Source organism: Macaca fascicularis, chromosome 19 (genome assembly GCF_037993035.2).
Source record: "Macaca fascicularis isolate 582-1 chromosome 19, T2T-MFA8v1.1".
Taxonomy (NCBI): domain Eukaryota; kingdom Metazoa; phylum Chordata; class Mammalia; order Primates; family Cercopithecidae; genus Macaca; species Macaca fascicularis.
Genome location: NC_088393.1, coordinates 62,634,267 through 62,652,249, shown reverse-complemented (window position 1 = coordinate 62,652,249; position 17,983 = coordinate 62,634,267). Strand labels below are relative to the sequence as shown.

The 17,983-nt window shown below is 41.6% G+C and overlaps 1 pseudogene; it reads right to left on the bottom strand.

The window, feature by feature from the left end:
• Positions 1-4,995: 4,995 nt before the first annotated feature.
• On the bottom strand, positions 4,996-17,093 carry LOC123566779 (putative killer cell immunoglobulin-like receptor like protein KIR3DP1; annotated as a pseudogene).
• Between the last annotated feature and the right edge of the window lie 890 nt (positions 17,094-17,983).

Sequence of the window (17,983 nt, the reverse complement as noted above, 5' to 3'; positions counted from 1 at the left end):
TCAGTGTACAGGCCTGGTCCTCACGCCTGTAATCCCGAAGGCGTGGCCTGCCTCTCCACACCTGTGGGCGTTTCTCGTTAGGTGGAACGAGAGACTTGAGAAAACAAATGAGACAGAGACAAAGTATAGAGAAAGAAAAAGTGGGCCCAGGGGACCGGCACTCAGCATACAGAGGACCCACACCGGCACCGGTCTCTGAGTTCCCTTAGTATTTATTGATAATTATCCTCACCATCTTAGAAAAAAGGGAAGTGGCAGGATCATTGTAGGGAGAAGGTCAGCAGTAAGACATATGAATAAAGATCTCTGTGACGAGAATAAGTTTAAGGAAAAGTGCTGTGCCTTGATATGCATATGCAAACATCTCCATAAACCTTTTTAGTGCATAAAGAGCAGCATTGCACTAGCAAGTCCCGTCTTTTGCCCTAAGGCGGTTTTCTCCTTTCTCAGTAAACAGAACATACAATCAGGTTTTACACCGAGATGTTCCATTGCCCAGGGACTGACAGGAGACAGATGCTTTTCTCTATCTCAACTGCCAACAACCGCCAAGGGGCCTTCTTTCCTCTTACACTGGTCCTCCTCAGCACAGACCCTTCACGGGTGTCAGGCTGGGGGACGATCAGGTCTCTCCCATCCCACGAGGCCATATTTCCGACTATCACAGGGGGAGAAACCTTGGACAATACCTAGCTTTCCTAGGCAGAGGTCCCCTGTGACCTTTGGCCGTGTACTATCCCTGGGTACTTGAGATTAAGAGAATGGTGATGACTTTTAACCAGCAAGCTGCCTTCAGGCACTTGTTTAACAAAGTACACCCTGCACAGCCCAAAATCCTTTAAACCTTGAGTCACCACAGCACATGTCTCTTGCAAGGACAAGGTTGGGGGCAGGGTCACAGATTAACAGCATCACAAATACAGAACAAAATGGAGTCTCTTATGTCTACTTCTTTCTATATAGACACAGTAACAGTCTGATCTTTCTTTCTTTTTCCCCACATAATCCCAGCACTTTTGGAGACCGAAGAGGTTGGATCACCTGAGACCAGGAGTTCGAGACCAGCCTCGAGAAACCCCGTCTCTAATAAAAAATACCAAAATTAGCCTGGCATGGTGGCACGCACCTGTAGTCCCAGCTACTTGGGAGGTTGAGTCAGGAGAACCGCTCGAACCTGGGAGGAGGAGGTTGCAGTGAGCTGAGATTGCACCACTGCACTCCAGCTTGGGCGACAAGAGCGAAACTCCATCTCAAAATAAAAAAAAAATTTAATCTATGAGGAGAAAGGTATTTGTGGTGTACATCGTGATGTTTTTATATAGGTACACATTGTGGAATGGATGAAACAACCTCTTTATCATATTTATTTTTTCACATACTTGTTGTATGTTTTGTGTGTGTGGTGAGAACACTTAAAATCCAATCTCTTAGTAATGTTCAATACACCACATGTTGTGATTAACTGGAGTCCACAAGACGTACAATAGATCTCTTGACCCGATTTCTTCAAACTGAAATTTTGCATCCTTTGACCAACAACTCTTCAATCCCTCTCCTCCCCAGGAGGAGGCAACCATTTTACTGTTTCTCTGGGTTCCACTTCTTGCACTCCACATATGACATCTTGGGGCATTTGTCTTTCTGTGTGTGGATTGTTTCCCTCGACATAATGTCCTCTAAGTTTATTGACATTGTCACAAATGACAGGACTTTCTTCTTTGTTGTAAAGGTTGTACAGTACTTCATTACATTCTTATTGTATACCACATTTTCTTTGTCCATGCCCCCACAGATGGGCGTTAAAGTTGATTCCACATCTTGACTGTTACGAATAACGCCGCTGTAAACGTGGGAATGCAGCTATCTCTTCAATGGACTGATTCCACTTCCTTTGGATACGTGGACGGTAGTGGGATTGCAGAAACATGGGAATTCTATGTTTAATTTTTTCAGGAACTTCCAGACTGTTTTCCATAATGATTGTACTAATTTACATTCCCATCAACTGCATACAAATGTTCCCTTTTCTCCACATCCTCATTAACCCTTGTTATTTTTTATGTTTCTGATAATGGACTTTTTTTTTTTTTTTGACACAGTCTTACTCTGTCACCCAGGCTGGAGTGCAGTGGCAGAATCTCGGCCCACTGCAACCTTTGCCTCCTGGGTTCTAGGGATTCCCCTGCCTCAGTCTCCAGAGTAGCTGTGACTACAGGTGTGCACCACCAAACCCTGCTAACTTTTGTTTTTTTAGTAGAGATGAGATTTCGCCACATTGGCCAGGCTGGTTTCGAACTGCTGACCTCAGGTAATCTCCCTGCCTCGGCCTCCCAAAGTGCCTGAATTACAGGCATGAGCCACCGTGCCCAGACCATTAATGGTCATTCTAACAGGTGTGAGGTGATATCTCATTCTAGTTTTAATTTTTATTTAGCTGGTGCTAATCATTTTTTTGTATAGCTTTTGGTGATTTGTCTTATTCTTAGAAATGTCTATTCAGATACTTTGCCTATTTTTTAATTGGATTATTTGATTTCTTATCATTGAGTTGTTTGAGTTTCTTATATATTTTGGATATTAATTCCTTATTAGATGTATGCGTGCAAATATATTCTCACATTCCATAGGTTGTCTTTTCACTTGTTGAGTTTTTTTTTTTTTTTCTTTGCAGAAACTTTCAATTTGATATAATTTCATTTGTCTACTTTTGCTTGTGTTGCCTGGGCCTTTGGGATAATATCCAAATAGGTTTTGTGCAAGCTAGTGGAGTTTTCCCTTGATTTCTTTTAGTAGTTTTTTGTTTTTTAGATGGAATCTTACTCTGTTGCCCAGGCTGGAGTGTAGTGGTGTGATCTCGGCTCACTGTAACCTCTACCTCCTTGGTTCAAGTGATTCTCCTGTCTCAGCCTCCTGAGTTGCTGAGATTACAGGCACCCACAACCACACCCAGCTACTTTTTGTATTTTTAGTAGAGACGGGATTTCACCATGTTGGCTGGGCTGGTCTTGGAATCCTGACCTTAGGTGATCCGCCCACCTTGGCCTCCCAAATTGCTGGGATTATGGTCTTTCATCTTACATTTAAGTCATTAATCTATCTTGAGTTGACTTTGTATGTTTTGTGAGATAAGTATCCGCTTCTATTCTTCTTCATGTGGACACGAAGTCTCCTAACCCTATTTATTAAAGAGGCTGTTCCTTCTCCATTGTGTATTCTTGACAACATCCCCAAAATTGTTTGACCCTAAATGCATGCACTTTTTTTCCTGTGCTATGAATCACTTCCATTGGTCTATGTGTCTGTTTTTATGCAAGTACTATGTTGTTTTAATTACTGTAACTTTGTATTGTAGTTTGTGTTTAGGTAATGTGATGCTTCCAACTTTGTTCATTTCCCTCTAGATGGCTTTGGTTATTTGAGGTCTTTTTTGGTTCCACATGAATTTTAGGATTGTTTTTTCTACTTCTGTAAAAAAAAGTCATTGGATTTTTGATAATGGTTGCATTGAATCACTTTGGATAGAATGGACATTTTAACAGCATTAATTCTTCTAATCTGTGAACATGGAATATCTTTTGATTTATTTGTTTTTTCTTGAGTTTTTTCATCAATGTTTTAGAATTTTTTATATACGGATCTTTGTACTCTGTGGATGAATTTATTCCTGCATGTTTTGTTTTCTGTAATTATTGTAAATGGGCTTATTTTCTTGGAAAATGTTTTGGATAGTTTGTTGTTAGTGTGTGGAAACTCTGTTGTTGTTTTTGATGATACCCATCCTAAGGGGTATGAAGTGGCATCTGGTGTAGCTTTGGTTTGTATTTTCCTAATGATTCATGATGTTGAGTATCTTTTCATGTGTATATTCTTTGGAGAAATGTCTGTGTAAGTTCTTTGCCCATTTTTGAATTGAGTTTATTGTGGTCGAGTTTTAGGAGTTCTGTGTATATTGTGGATGTTAATCCCTTACAGGTGATATGATTTGAAAACATTTTCTCCCATTCTGTGGGTTGTCTTTTTACTTTGATAATATTGTCTTAAATGTTTTTTTTTTTCCCTTGGCATATGAAGTAACTGATGATGTATTTTGAGGCACAATTTTTCAAAATTTTCATAAAGTCTAATTTGTGTACTTTTTCTGTAGTTGCCTGTGCCATTGTTGTCACATCCAAAGAATCACTGCCAAATCCAATCTTGTGAAGCTTTTCCCCTGTGTTTTCTTCTAAGAGTTTAATAATTTTAGGTGTCAATATTTAGGACTAACAAAAACTTTTTAACTTTCCTGGCACCATCTCAGTTACTGTTCTAATCCCAAGATGGATCATTTCAATTAAAACATTTAAAGAATGACCTCACCTGAATGTGTTTGAACTTGCTCTTCTCCCTTTCAAATCGACTTCCTCACTTACATAGTTTGTGTGAAAATGTCCACAAATAAAACATAAAATGAAATCAAACCTTTTCATAGACTCTTCATCTAAAATGGAATAGTAAATGCGGTGACATTTCATTTCCTCATCTTGAATTATTTACATTTCTAGGTGAACCCATCCATTCTTCTGTGTGTGTGTGTGTGTGTGTGTGTGTTTATTATCTGTCTACATATAATGTAAACTACATAAAATAAGAGATATTTACTAATTTACAAGTGAGACTTCAGGAATTAAGAATGGCTTGCCATTTTTAGTGTGTTATTATTATTCATATTGAGACGAACAGAATCGCCTCAGGAACATGGCCAGGGGTTTATAGTCCAGGAGAACTGCAGTATGACTCAGGTACATTTTACCTGCAATGACATCTATTGCAGGTCACCAGCGTCCATCACAATTGATTGGGGACAAGTGTAAGACAAGAATATTTGCAGTTTCCCCAGACTGACACAGTTGCAGGTCCCGTGAAGTAGTGAGTCCTGAGACACCTCCAATAAGAGCTAGAAAAGGTATCATTTCATGAGGAGCTGCAGCCTACCCATTTTAGACAAATGGAGCAAAATTAGAGTATCACATCTTTTCCTTTCTCCTTCACAGAGTCTGGGTGAACAGAATAAAGGAGTTAGTGGAATATAAGATTCCAATTCTCTGGCATGAGAAAATGGACAAGGAAAGGAAGATCCATCTTTATCATATCTCAGACATGCTTGGACACAGAATCCAAGCACAAAAACAAACACATACTTCTTCCCATCCACACTGGGATCCAGGGTCTTCTCCCTCCTCTCAGGCCAGAACTGAGTCTCCATTCCCTACTTGTAGTCACCAGAGATGAAGCCCAATTCTCCTCTGTCTCAAGCTTTGAAGGCCAACTTTAGTGTGTTCACCGTGGAAGAATGAAGGTGAGGTCAGAGGTTTGGGAAACGGTCAAGAACTGCGGTGAGAAGGGTGCATGGAGGCGTCGCCCTGGGGAGCTTGGTGCCCCCATATTCAGAGCCTGTGTGGTCCAGGATGGTTCCCAACGCTGTGAGCACCAACTCCGGATATTCTGGGCAATGACCCAAGGGACAGCCTCTTATGAATACCGGCTGTTTTCCTCTAGTGTCTGCTGTGAAACCAGGATGTACAACATGACCGCGTTTAACCCAACTATGGGCTTAGGGTTTTGCTACACACCAAATCTCAGTGTCCAATTTCCACTCTGTTTAGGTGGAAAAAGAAGGGGTTTGTTCCCACACACCTCACTCCTGTGTTCCTCTTTCAGTCTCAAAGCTCAGATGAAAACAATGAGTGTCACTTACTGTCAATCCTCTTCCCTGCCTCTTCCACATTCATCAGTATTACTGTTTACATTGAGACTAAAGATGGCCAATCACCATTTTTCTTTGGAAAAATCAACCCGATGTTGTACCTACTTTTTTAGAGGTGGAATCAGCCTACCTTAAGATGCCGACTACATTTTACTGAATGGACTTTTGTGGATCCCCTCGATGTATATAGTGGGACTTTGAGGTATCATCTCTGTCTGTAGCAAATTAATATTTTCCCAAGGACAGAGTTTCCTCACAATTATTCGGGATGGACTAGCGGATATTGTGGTAGAACATGAAATGTGGCAAGAACATGAAAAAAAGTCACAGCTGATACAACACACGGGAAACCCATCTGGCCAATCTCCCACAGACAGAATGTCTAGGTTTCTTCACTTTCATGAAAATTGTTTCTTAGGAGGCTTGCTTAATGTAGTTCTGCAGCCATTTCTGAGTTGTAATTACCTTATTTACAACAGGTGAAATTGTTCTGATGCATTAATTTACAAGCATTTTTATGTCAGATTATTTGCAGTGTAAAACATCTCGAAGATTTGACTACCTAGTTTTCTGTGAATCAGTACTGGCTACAAAGTATTTTTGTGCAGATGGGCTAAGAAGGTACCTACACTACTTGAATTCCAAAGACTTGGAAAAGACCAACATATGAACATTCTGGCTGTTGACATTTGATTTGAACTTCTCTCTGGGGCAAAAATTGAATTTTCTCTCTTAATGTATTAAGACTCCAAAACTATGTTCAAAATTTAAAATTAACAGCCAAGAGTGTAATTTATACTGGAGTAGTTTGGAGATGTGACAGGTCAATGTATAAAAAGAAGCCTTGAGACTACCAAGAAGGCAAAAGTCACTATTTTAATCATGGCCTCAGAACAAAGCTGTGTTTGCAATAACATGGCATTTAAACAACTCATTAATAAAAATAGTAATCTATTAATTTCATAGTGTTTCAAAATTATTTCTTCTAAATTTGGAATATGTGCATTATAGGACATATGAGTTTCAAAAGATTTAATAAAACATGTAACATAAAATTTTGACACCTCTTGAAAGATTTTAACTTTGTGGTTGTCTCTGTGGTGATAAGTGTCATTGCTACAGAAAGTAACACTTTAAATTTGGGTTATTTTAGACATTTGGGTTCATATATATATATAGAAATTAGATCACAAAGATTAACATAAGGCAAACTGTGGGAAGAAAAGCCAACAGTTCAAGAGAAGAAGCTGAGAAAACAAGTCAAAAGTTAGAGGAGAAGAAGAAAGAGAAGAGGAGGAAGAAAGAGAAGAAGGGGAGAATGAAGAGGAATAAAAAAGAAGAAGAAGGAGGACAAGGGAACATGAATAAGAACAACAACCACCAAAAAAAAAAAAAAAAACCCCACACACAGAGTGGAACATTAGATGTAATAATGAGGAAAATGGAGAAGATACACAGTCCAAGATCCCGCAGAGACCTGGAAAGAATTTTATGTGGGCTGTCTGTGAGTGGGTCCAAGTGTGTCATTGAGAGTTCCCTTGTGTGCTTCACCTATCCTCTTTGACCTTCAGAAAATGTTCCCTGAATATTGAAGAAAGGTATTCCTTGTATATTTTGCAAAGCTCCCACAAAGACTTGGGTCTCCATGCATCTCAGATCCACGCTGGCAATGGTTGCAGTGGGGGTTGCAGCCAGAATCCGTTCACTAGGAGTCCACCATTCACTCCTGCCAGCTTCAGTCACGTTTCTTCTATTTCCACCTGTGTCCCCGCATGGCTGAACCAGGTCTTAGCCAGCATTGCCAAAAGAGCCAGGAAGACCAGACCAGCCACAGCCATTCTGATGGAATTCTCCACAGTATAGTCCTGGAGAACAGGGGCTGGAGGGTGGGGGTAAGATCAGAGACTTTTCCATGTGGGCTAGGCCCTCCCTCCCCAGGAGCTCTGAAATGGAGCTATTTCCCCATCTCACCTTCACAAAATTCTTCCTGTCTAGAGCCCCTCTTCTCCCTATATCATCCTGAGCACGCTCAGAAGCCTTTTGCCACAAACAGAAATTTCTTTTGAAGATACACATTTTTTTTTTTTTTTACATTTCAAAATAGTTCCCAAACTAATTCTCCAAAGCAATAAATGTTTGTGTGTATTGCTGGGCAGGTTATGCATACAAGGAAAGAAAGCACAGTGAGTCAGATTTGGCAGAGGAAACGTATGTGGAAATTATATCATTTACTCTCTTTATAAAATTAAGTACAAAATTGAAAACATTGATAAGGAAGAATGAGCTGTAGAGAAAGAAAACATCTGAGATGCTTGTTTCCAAGATGGCTGACTAAGTGCTTTTTTGGCATATGTCATCCTCCTGGAAGAGTGAGCCGAATCCAGAACCAAAAACATGTGATCATCTCAATAGACATAAAGAAAAGCATCTTTTAAAAAATTCAACGTCCTTACCTGATGAAAACCCTCAAAAAATTAGGCATAGAAAGAATATACCTCAAAGTAATAAAAGCCATAGATGACATACCTAGAGTCAACATCATACTGAGCAGGGAAAAGTTAAAATGACTGACTCCTCTGAGAACTGGCACAAGACAAGGACACAGACATGCACCACTCCCTATCAATATAGTACTGGAAGCCCTGTCAGAGCTATCAGGCCACAGGAAGAAATAAAACATGACTAAATTAGAAAAGAGGAAGTGCAATTATTTCTATTGCTGATGCTATGATCTTAAATCTAGAAAATCCTAAAGACTCTGAAAAAATTCTTATGATTGAAAAGTGAACTCAGTAAAGTTTCAGAGTAAAAAATCAATGTGTAAAACCCGGTAGCATTTCTCTACACCTATAATGATCTAACTGAGAACCAAATCAAGAAGGCAACCCATTTACAATAGATACACAAAATTTAAACACTGAGGAATACACTTAACCAAGGTGGTGAAAGATCTCTACCAGGAAGAGTGTAAGACACCCATGAAAGCAATTATAGATGATACCAAAAAAGAAAAAAATTCCATGCTCATGGATCATAGGAATTAATACTGTTAAAATGCAATCTACAGATTTAGTGCAATTCTTAAATGAAAATAGTAACACCAGGTCTCACAGAATTAGAAAAAGCAATCCTAAAATTCATACAGAACCAAAAAAGAGCCTCATAGACAAAGCAATTCTAGGCAAGTGTAGAAACTTGGAGTCATCAGGCTCTCTGACTTCAAATTATGCTCTAAGGGTATAGTAACTTAAACAGCACGGTGCTGGTATAGACACAGAAACAGAGATCAATAGACCAGAATAGAGAGCCCCAAAATACAGCCTCGTATCTACAGTGAATGATCATGGACAAAGTCAACAAAACATACACTGGGGAAAGATATGCTTTTCCATAAATAGTGCTGAGAAATCTAAATAGTCATAGGCAGAAGAATAAAACTGGACTCATATCTGTCATTATACACAAAAATTAATGTAAGATAATTAACGGCTTAAATGTAAACCCAGAACTATAAAATCACAGGTGGAAATGCAAAGAGAAACTCTCCTGGACATTGGTCTAGGCAAAGAATTCATCAGTAAAACCTCAAAACCACAGGCAACAAAAATAAAACTAGACAAATGGGACTTAGTAAACGAAAGAGCTTCTGAACAGCAAAGGAAATAATAGCAGAGTGAACCGACGACCTGCAGAATGAAAGAAAATGTTTTTAAACTGTGCATCCGACAGGGGACTAACATCCACAATTTCTAGGCAACTCAAACAACTAATCACAGCCCTCAAATAATAGCATTCAAAAGTGGACAAAGGGATGTTTACACAGATTTTTCAAAAGAAGACATACGAATGGCCAAACAGCATATGAACAAATGTTCAGCATCACGACGCATCAGAGAAATGCAAATTGAAACCACAATGAGATATCATCTTACAGCAGTCAGAATGGCTATTACTGAAAATGTGAACCAATATAACAGATGTTGGTAAGGAAGCAGAGAAAAGGAAACTCTTATACACTGTGGGTCAGAATGTAAATTAGTATAGCCTCTGTGGAAGACAGCATGGAGATCTGTCAGAGAACCAAGAATAGAAACACCATTCGACCTAGCGCTCCCACTGTGGGGTGTCTACCCAAAGGAGAAGAAGCACTTATGTCAAACAAACACCTGCACCTGTATGTTTATTGCAGCACTGTTTGCAACAGCAAAGACATGAAATCAATCTAAGTGACTGTGAAAGAACGATTGGATTAATAAAGTGTGGTGTGTATCAACAATGAAATAGTATTCGGCCATAAAATATAAAATTCTGTCATTTGGAGTAACATGGATGTAGCCGGGCGCGGTGGCTCAAGCCTGTAATCCCAGCACTTTGGGAGGCCGAGACGGGCGGATCACGAGGTCAGGAGATCGAGACCATCCTGGCTAACACGGTGAAACCCCGTCTCTACCAAAAATACAAAAAACTAGCCGGGCGCGGTGGCGGGCGCCTGTAGTCCCAGCTACTTGGGAGGCTGAGGCAGGAGAATGGCGTGAACCCGGGAGGCGGAGCTTGCAGTGAGCCGAGATCGCGCCACTGCACTCCAGCCTGGGCGACAGAGCCAGACTCTGTCTCAAAAACAAAACAAAACAAAACAAAACAACAACAACTAAAAAACATGGATGGAACTGGAGGCCATTATTTTACGTGAAACAACTCAGAAAGACAAACACCACATCTTCTCACTCTAAGCGGGAGGCGAGTAGTGCATACACCTGGACGTAGAGTGTGGAATGATGGACAGTGGAGGCTTGGAAGGCTGGAGGGTGGTGGGACCTGGGTGCGTGATGAGAAATTGCTTAACGAGTACAATGTACAGCATTTGGGTGATGGATATAGTCAAAGTCCTGACTTCACCACTCTGCAATATATTCACGTCACAAAGTTACACGTGTACCCCATAAATGTATGCAAATAGAAAAGAAAGTCTGTACACAGTAATCAATTGTGATATCTAGATATAGTCAACATTAAATTTAAAGCAGAATAATTAGTTAAAACATTGTGTACACAACAGTGAAGAGAGCATTTATCATCTACGCCACAGGAAACTGTCAATATTAGTGCACAGAAAAAGAAAACAACTGAAAAAGAAAGAGCAGTTTTGTGACGGGGTAAAAACTGACAACAGTTTTAGAATGCTCCTAACTTGAGTTCCAAAAGGAAAGAATGAGAAAACAGGTCAGAAGCAATCTTTAAAGAGGCAATTGTTGTTTATTTGGAGGAAGTAGACACATCCATCAATCCATGGGTTCAAGAAATGCAGTGAATGCCAGGCAGAATGAATTAAACACACCTCACGTTCAACGTTACAGAAAAGCTGCAAAAAAGCATAACCAACCCTTCAACTTAGCCGGAGGAAAAGGATCCGCTGGTAAGGATTCGAAGGGAGCCAAACATTGTCTTCCCCACAGAAAAAAAGGAAAACATAAGCCAGTAGAACAGCATCTTTACCCAGCTAAGATACCATCACCAGCCACCGACAATTCCTTACATAGTACTGTCCAAGATCAACACGGGAAAGAAACAGCACTGAAACATAAAAGGGCAAAGAAAGCTTTTCTCACTGACCCTAAAGGAAATTCTGATGACTGTGTCTCAAAGAGAAGGAAAGTGAAACCAGACTGGGTGTCGAAGACTCTGACGATAACTAAGAGCAGAGAAAGAACTTAAAATATGGCTATGCCTAAAATGAATATGGACCATACAGTCATGTATGAAAACATGCCCCTGTGTAATTTCTGGAAAAGATAGAATTACATATACCACAAAACATCATATAAGTAAATACAAACATATGTAATAAAGATACTCTAAAATCCTGTTCTTACACAGGAAGAGTGGAAATATGTTTTTATATTTGCTGTTTAATCTCTGAAATGATGAATTTCAGTTTTAAAAATATGTAACAACTTCAGGATGAGTACACCATACATGTATTCCTAAACGACATAGATCAAAAATAGAATGTTTGAAATAGAAAACCACCAAAGAAGTCCGTGGGAAAAAGGGAATCAGGAAAACACAACGTAATAATAACACAAATATGATTGGAAGAACTGCTCAAACACGAACAAAAGATTGTCAGCAAATCTTGTTTTCTAAGGTGCGTTGTTGAAATTTACAAAGGACACATGTCAGTGTTAACAATTCACAGGGTTTGAAATTAAACAATGTAGAAATATACCAAGCAATCACTAACTGTTGGAAATGTGGTGTAGTTATAATAAAATTAGACAAAATAAGTCTTGGGGAAAAATCAGTGGAAAACATTAAGCATAAAATTTAGGAAAAAAGCAGGTAAATTTATAGTATTTTTAATTTACCAGGAATATATAATCAATTTACACTTAATCACTCCCAGTAATATTCCTGCAAATATACATGGAGGAAGTGTCGCCGAAGTAAACGGAGAGATAGGCACATCCACGGCCACAGTGGGGTGTTTAACACTCTTCTCTCAGTTGTTGATAGAAGTGTTTCAGGCAGTTAGAGAGGATTTAGGAAGAGAATTGCTGGACTTGACCTAAGGTACAAGTTCACTTGCAACCACAGGACTCACACTCCTTACAAGCCCAAGGGCACTTAGAAATCTCACTGGATTCTGAGCAGCCCTCACCATACGGCAGGTCCATGGACTTCTTGGAGCACACCAAGCCCATTCTCACATTAGGGTCATCCCCAGTGTCCTAAGTACATGAAACTTCCTTTCAACACGCTCCCCAGGGCTTATTCCCTCTTGTCTCTAAGATCGGAGTTTAAATGTGATCTCCTTGGTGAGTTCTCAGTGAGATGTTCACTCCTGTACACTCCAAATGACAACGTTCCATGTTCCTTCATTTCATTCTGTGCACGGCACTTTCACCAGGTGCTGAGGATTCACTCATTCATTCACTCATGCATCCATTCTACAAGTTCATTCACTCATTCATCCATTAACTCATTCATTTGTTCATCCATCATTCATTCATCCATTCACTCATTTATCCATTCACTCACTCATTCATCCATTCACTCACTCATTCATCCATTCGCTCATTCATTTATTCACTCACTCATTCATTCATTTACTCATTCATCCATTCACTCATTCATTCATTCGCTCATTCATTCACTCATGTTCTGCCTCTCTCTCCCACCCCACAGCAATGTGAGCATCATGAACCAAGGAACTTGGCCACACTGTTTACTCCTGGCCATGCAACAGAGATAACTGATGGTAGCTGTGAAATAAATATTAGATGAATGAGTTAATGAAGAGGTCATTTACTGGGTGAGCTCAGTTCTCTCTAATCTAATGCCCTCCCTCGGCTGACTTCCCTGAGTTGCCGCCTCGGCTGAGTGCAGTCCCTTCACTGGCAAATGGAACCTCAGCCAGCAGCACCTAGATGGTTCCATATTTTGTTCTTTCCTTCTCCTCTTGCTCCCTAAAGATGATCAATCTCCATGACAGGGCTGGAGAGCAGACAAGCCACACATTCGTTCTGGGGAGAGAGTAATATGGAGTACAAGGCATTCCACATTTAGGAAGAGAACTCAGTTATGGAAGGTCAGAAATGAAAAGTTCCTACAGACTAACACCCAGGTTGGTGGCCACAGCCCTCAATGCTGATGGAGAATCACTGGAAGTCTGCAGGGAAGATGTCTGGCTTGAGGCCACTGAGTGGAGAAGTGGCACATCCTTCTCAGCCTTCAGTGCTGAGCCTCTGTCCCCTCAGGGATCCACTGACCAAAGAGAAGAGCCTCTTCTCATCTCCTGGGATGGAGCTTGGCTCCCTGGATGGAGGAATGGGCCTCTTTCCACCTGCCATGTTGTCATCTAGCTTGGAAATCCTGGGAATCCCAGGAGGCCCTCCCCGAGTCCTCAGAGAAGGCTCCCCCACTGAGGCTCCAAGGTGTGGAGGGAGCAGGAGACATCCAGGGTGGAAAATGCCTCCCATCAAGAGACATGGAGGCTCCCCCAACAATGGTTGCATCTGTGCCTCCCACGTGGAAATCACTCTTTGGTGAGATGTGGGGGCTTCTGGAAATGGGGAATGGTGGGCAGCCAGTGCTACCTCTAGTCTTTCCAATCTGAGCCTGGCCTTTCACGCTGCCGAGTCAGCACTGATGCTGCTTAGATGTGTCCCATGTAGGCCTCTGTACAAAGACCGGGAAGTGTTTTTTGTGGCCTGTGCTCTATCTGCAAGCTTCATGTAGGGTTGCAGTTACCGCCCCCAATCCTGATGTGATCTGTCTGCCTTGCTCTGTCTGTCTGTCTATCTCTTTCTGTATGTTTGCTCTGTGTCTTTTCTGTCCAGTATCTCTGGCTGGCACCACCATGGCCATCTGAGGTTCCCCTGAATGTGGCCATTGTCGTCTGTCTGAGTCCCACTATTTGGGGAAGAGATTGGTTTCCTCACCTGTGACAGAAATGGGCAGTGGGTCACTCGGGTCTGACCACTCATAGGGAGAGTCACGGAAAGAGCCAAAGCATCTGAACGTCCCTCCGTGGGTGGCAGGCCCCAGAGGGAAGTCGGCCTGGAATGTTCCATGGACCCTCGGCACTGCAGGGAGCCTCAGTTCATGGGCCTCCCCTTCCCTGGATAGATGGTACATGTCAAAGGAGCGCCGGGAGCTGCAGGATCAGGTCATGTTCTCTTCTGCATGAACAGTGGGGCCCGGCTGGGCTGAGAGAGAACATTTCCTGTATAGACCCAGAAGGAGAAGAGGCAGTTTCCTCAGGGAGGTTCTTCCTTGTCACAGCTCCCCTCACACCTGAGCTGAGAACTCCCTGCACCTGCTCTAGTGACCTAATGCTCTCTTTCTTACCCTCCACCCCATGTCTCTTCATGTCTATTTTCTCCTTTCACCTTCTCTCTCTCTCTCTGTCTCTCACCCTTCACTCCGTCTCCCTTCATGTCTATTTCCTCCTTCCACCTTCTCCATGTCCCTAGGTCTCTGACCTCACTTCCCCATCCCTAGCTATGTTTTTTTTCTTTGTACCATTTTATTCTCTCTGACCCTTCTTGGATTGGTTGACTTGATCTTCCTTTTTCTTTAATTCTGAGTCTCTCACTTTCTGTCTTGTTCAAAATTTTCTGCATATTTCTATTATCTATGTATCCGTTATCTATCTGTCTATCTATCTATCTATCTATCTATCTATCTATCTATCTATCTATCGTCTATTTAACTATTTGGTGTGTATCTACAAATTATTTATCTATCTATCATCTATATATATGTATCATCTCTCTATCAATTAACTATCTATGTATCCATCAATCAGCTATTATCTATATCTATGTATCCTCTCTCTCTCTCTCTGTTACCTGTCTGCCTCTCTATCTCTATGTATCACGTATCTATCTCTTTGTCTATTTATCATCATCATTATCATCTCTATGTATCATCTACCAATCAATCATCATGTATGTATCTATAACCTATCTATTATCTATCATCTACGTATTTATCATCTATCTATCCATCTGCATCTCTCTGTCTCCATCTCCTTGTCTTTCTCTGCCTCTGCCTTGTCTTTGAAATATCTGCAATTCATCCCCCACATCTCCATCTTTCTCTCTCCTTGTGCCTCTCCCTCAGGACTCTGATTTTAGGGCTTTTCTCAGCTCCCTTCCATCATTCTCTCCACTTCTCTGCCCTCTTTTCTCTCTCTCTCTTTTTAAAAATTATACTTTAAGTTCTGGGTTACATGTGCAGAACGTGCAGTTTTGTTACATTGGTATACATGTGCACTGGTGGTTTGCTTCACCCAACAACCTGTCACCGTCACCTACATTAGGTATTTCTCCTACTGTTATCCATTCCCTAGCCCCTCACCCCCTGACAGGCCCTGGTATGTGATGTTCCCCTCCCTGTGTCCATGTGTTGTCATTCTTCAAGTCCCACTTATGAGCGAGAACATGCAGTGTTTGGTTTTCTGATATACCTAAAGGATTATAAATAATTCTACAATAAAGACACATGCACACATATGTTTATGTCGGCACTATTCAAAATAGCAAAGACTTGGAACCAACCCAAATGTCCATCAACGAGAGACTGGATTAACAAAATGTGGCACATATACACCATGGAATACTATGCGGCCATAAAAAGGATGAGTTCACGTCCTTTGTAGGGACGTGGATGAAGCTGGAAACCATCATCCTTGTTTCTCTGTCTTTATGTGGCTGTGAGCTTGTCAGTCTCCTTCCTCTGGCTCATTCTCTGTGTGTTTATGCCTTTGCTTTTTAATGTCCCTGATTTCTCTCTGTGTCTGTCAGGAATCCTATCATATGTGTGGTTGTTTGGAATATGAGCCTCAGAATCCAGTCTGGAGACCCCAAGTACACACAGCACACAGGGGTTGTTGTTCTGGGGCCATGATATCGTGAGAAGGTTACGGCTCCCCTGAACACGAGGCAGAGGTGTCAGAATGAACACGGCATCTGTAGGTGCCACAAGGCCTGAGGTCCCAAGGCCCAACTAAGGTGAGAAATAAGGGTGCTCTTGGGTTCTCCTGGTAGAGATCACTCTGTGGAGGTAACACAGAGATGAAGCTTCTAACCTGTGCCAGGTCTCTGAACAAAGTCAGCACGGAAGGACACCTCTCTCTGGGACATGTCTGTCTGTCTGAGTGTCTCCTTTACTTCTTTCTCTCTTTTCTACCTCCCTGTATGGCCCCTGTGTCTGTCCTCTGTTATGACACCTGGTCTGTACTTGTGTCTCCTGTTTCTCTGTCTCTGTTGGTACAGACCTCCCCAAGTGAGTCTCTCTCCATAAGAATCCCACACTCATCTTCCTCATGACAACCCGGGGCTTCCAAGTCCTGGATCATTCACTCTGTGTCCCAGTGACAATGAGAAGAATGTCTGGACACTCTTACCTGTGATCACGATGTCCAGGGGGTCACTGGGGACTGACCATTCATAGGGGGAGTGAGTAAAAGAACCATAGCATTGGTAGGTCCCTGCAAGGGCAGGCGTCATGGGACCCATGGAGATGTTGGCCTTGGAGCCCCCATCATGGAGCTCTCCAACGAGGCATAGGGGTCCTCAGAGATCCCCTCTCTGTGCAGAAAGAAGTGCTCAAACACGGTATCTGACCAACATTGCAGGACGACCGTCTCTCCTGATTTCACCAGCGGACCTGGGAGGGCCAGGAGGGAAGGTTTTCTGTGGACTCCTAGAAAGAGAGGTTGTGAGTTTAGAAGGCGTCTCCCTTTGTCATCCCATCCATGGGACCTGGAATCAGTGAGGCTTCCCCTCCCCGGGTCTGTCTCTCTCCTCCTCCTCTGTGTCTCCGTGTTCTTTTCTGTGCCCATAACCCCTGTTGCAGGTGTCATGTTATGTGGCGCTCTGCCCATGCAGTTGACATGCCGACCACATCATGGGAGGGTGACGTATGCAGGCTGTTTCTACGTTACATGATGCCCAGCGGGCCTCCAGCCAAGAGCAGAAAATGGCTTCCTGGAAATTGTTGTGACCACCTTGCGTCATTCACTATGACCAGCTCAAAACACGTCTCAGATCCGATCTTTCGAACACAAGATGATTGAATTCTGGGTTACATTAAAGACTTTTGATGTGCTTTTGTTGTTTTTATCTGAGATTCAAACTCTTCTTCATGAGTAATATGCAAAATATCTAACAAGTATTTTTTTTTTTTTGAGACGGAGTCTCACTCAAGTATTATTAACATTATCAGAACAATTGTGACAAAAAGTCATTCTAATTTTCCTGCTTGAGTTTCTTGTACTAAACCAGTGACACAAGAAGTGCTTGAATCTGGGAGGCGGAGGTTGCAGTGAGCTGAGCTCGTACCACTGAACTCCAGCTTGGGTGACAGAGGAAGAGTCTGTCTCAAGAAAGAAAGAAAGAAAGAAAAAAAGGAAACTAAATAACCTATAACAACAAACAGATGACTCAGGTTACCACATTTTAAGGGGTTCTCCAAGGTTATATAAAGTACAGCATCCTCATGAGAGGGGATACAGAGAACCACGGGGCAGAAAATTGTGTCTAAAATACATCCGTGGACACACAGCTCCTTTATAGTTGACAAAGGCTGCCATGTGGTTTAAGGTGGAATAGAATATTTTTTCAACAAATAACACAGGACCACAGGGTTACAAGTAGGAAAAAATAAATCTGAACTTATCTTCACATTATAAGAACACTTCTTATATTTTATCTTGTTGTTATACTTTTTTTA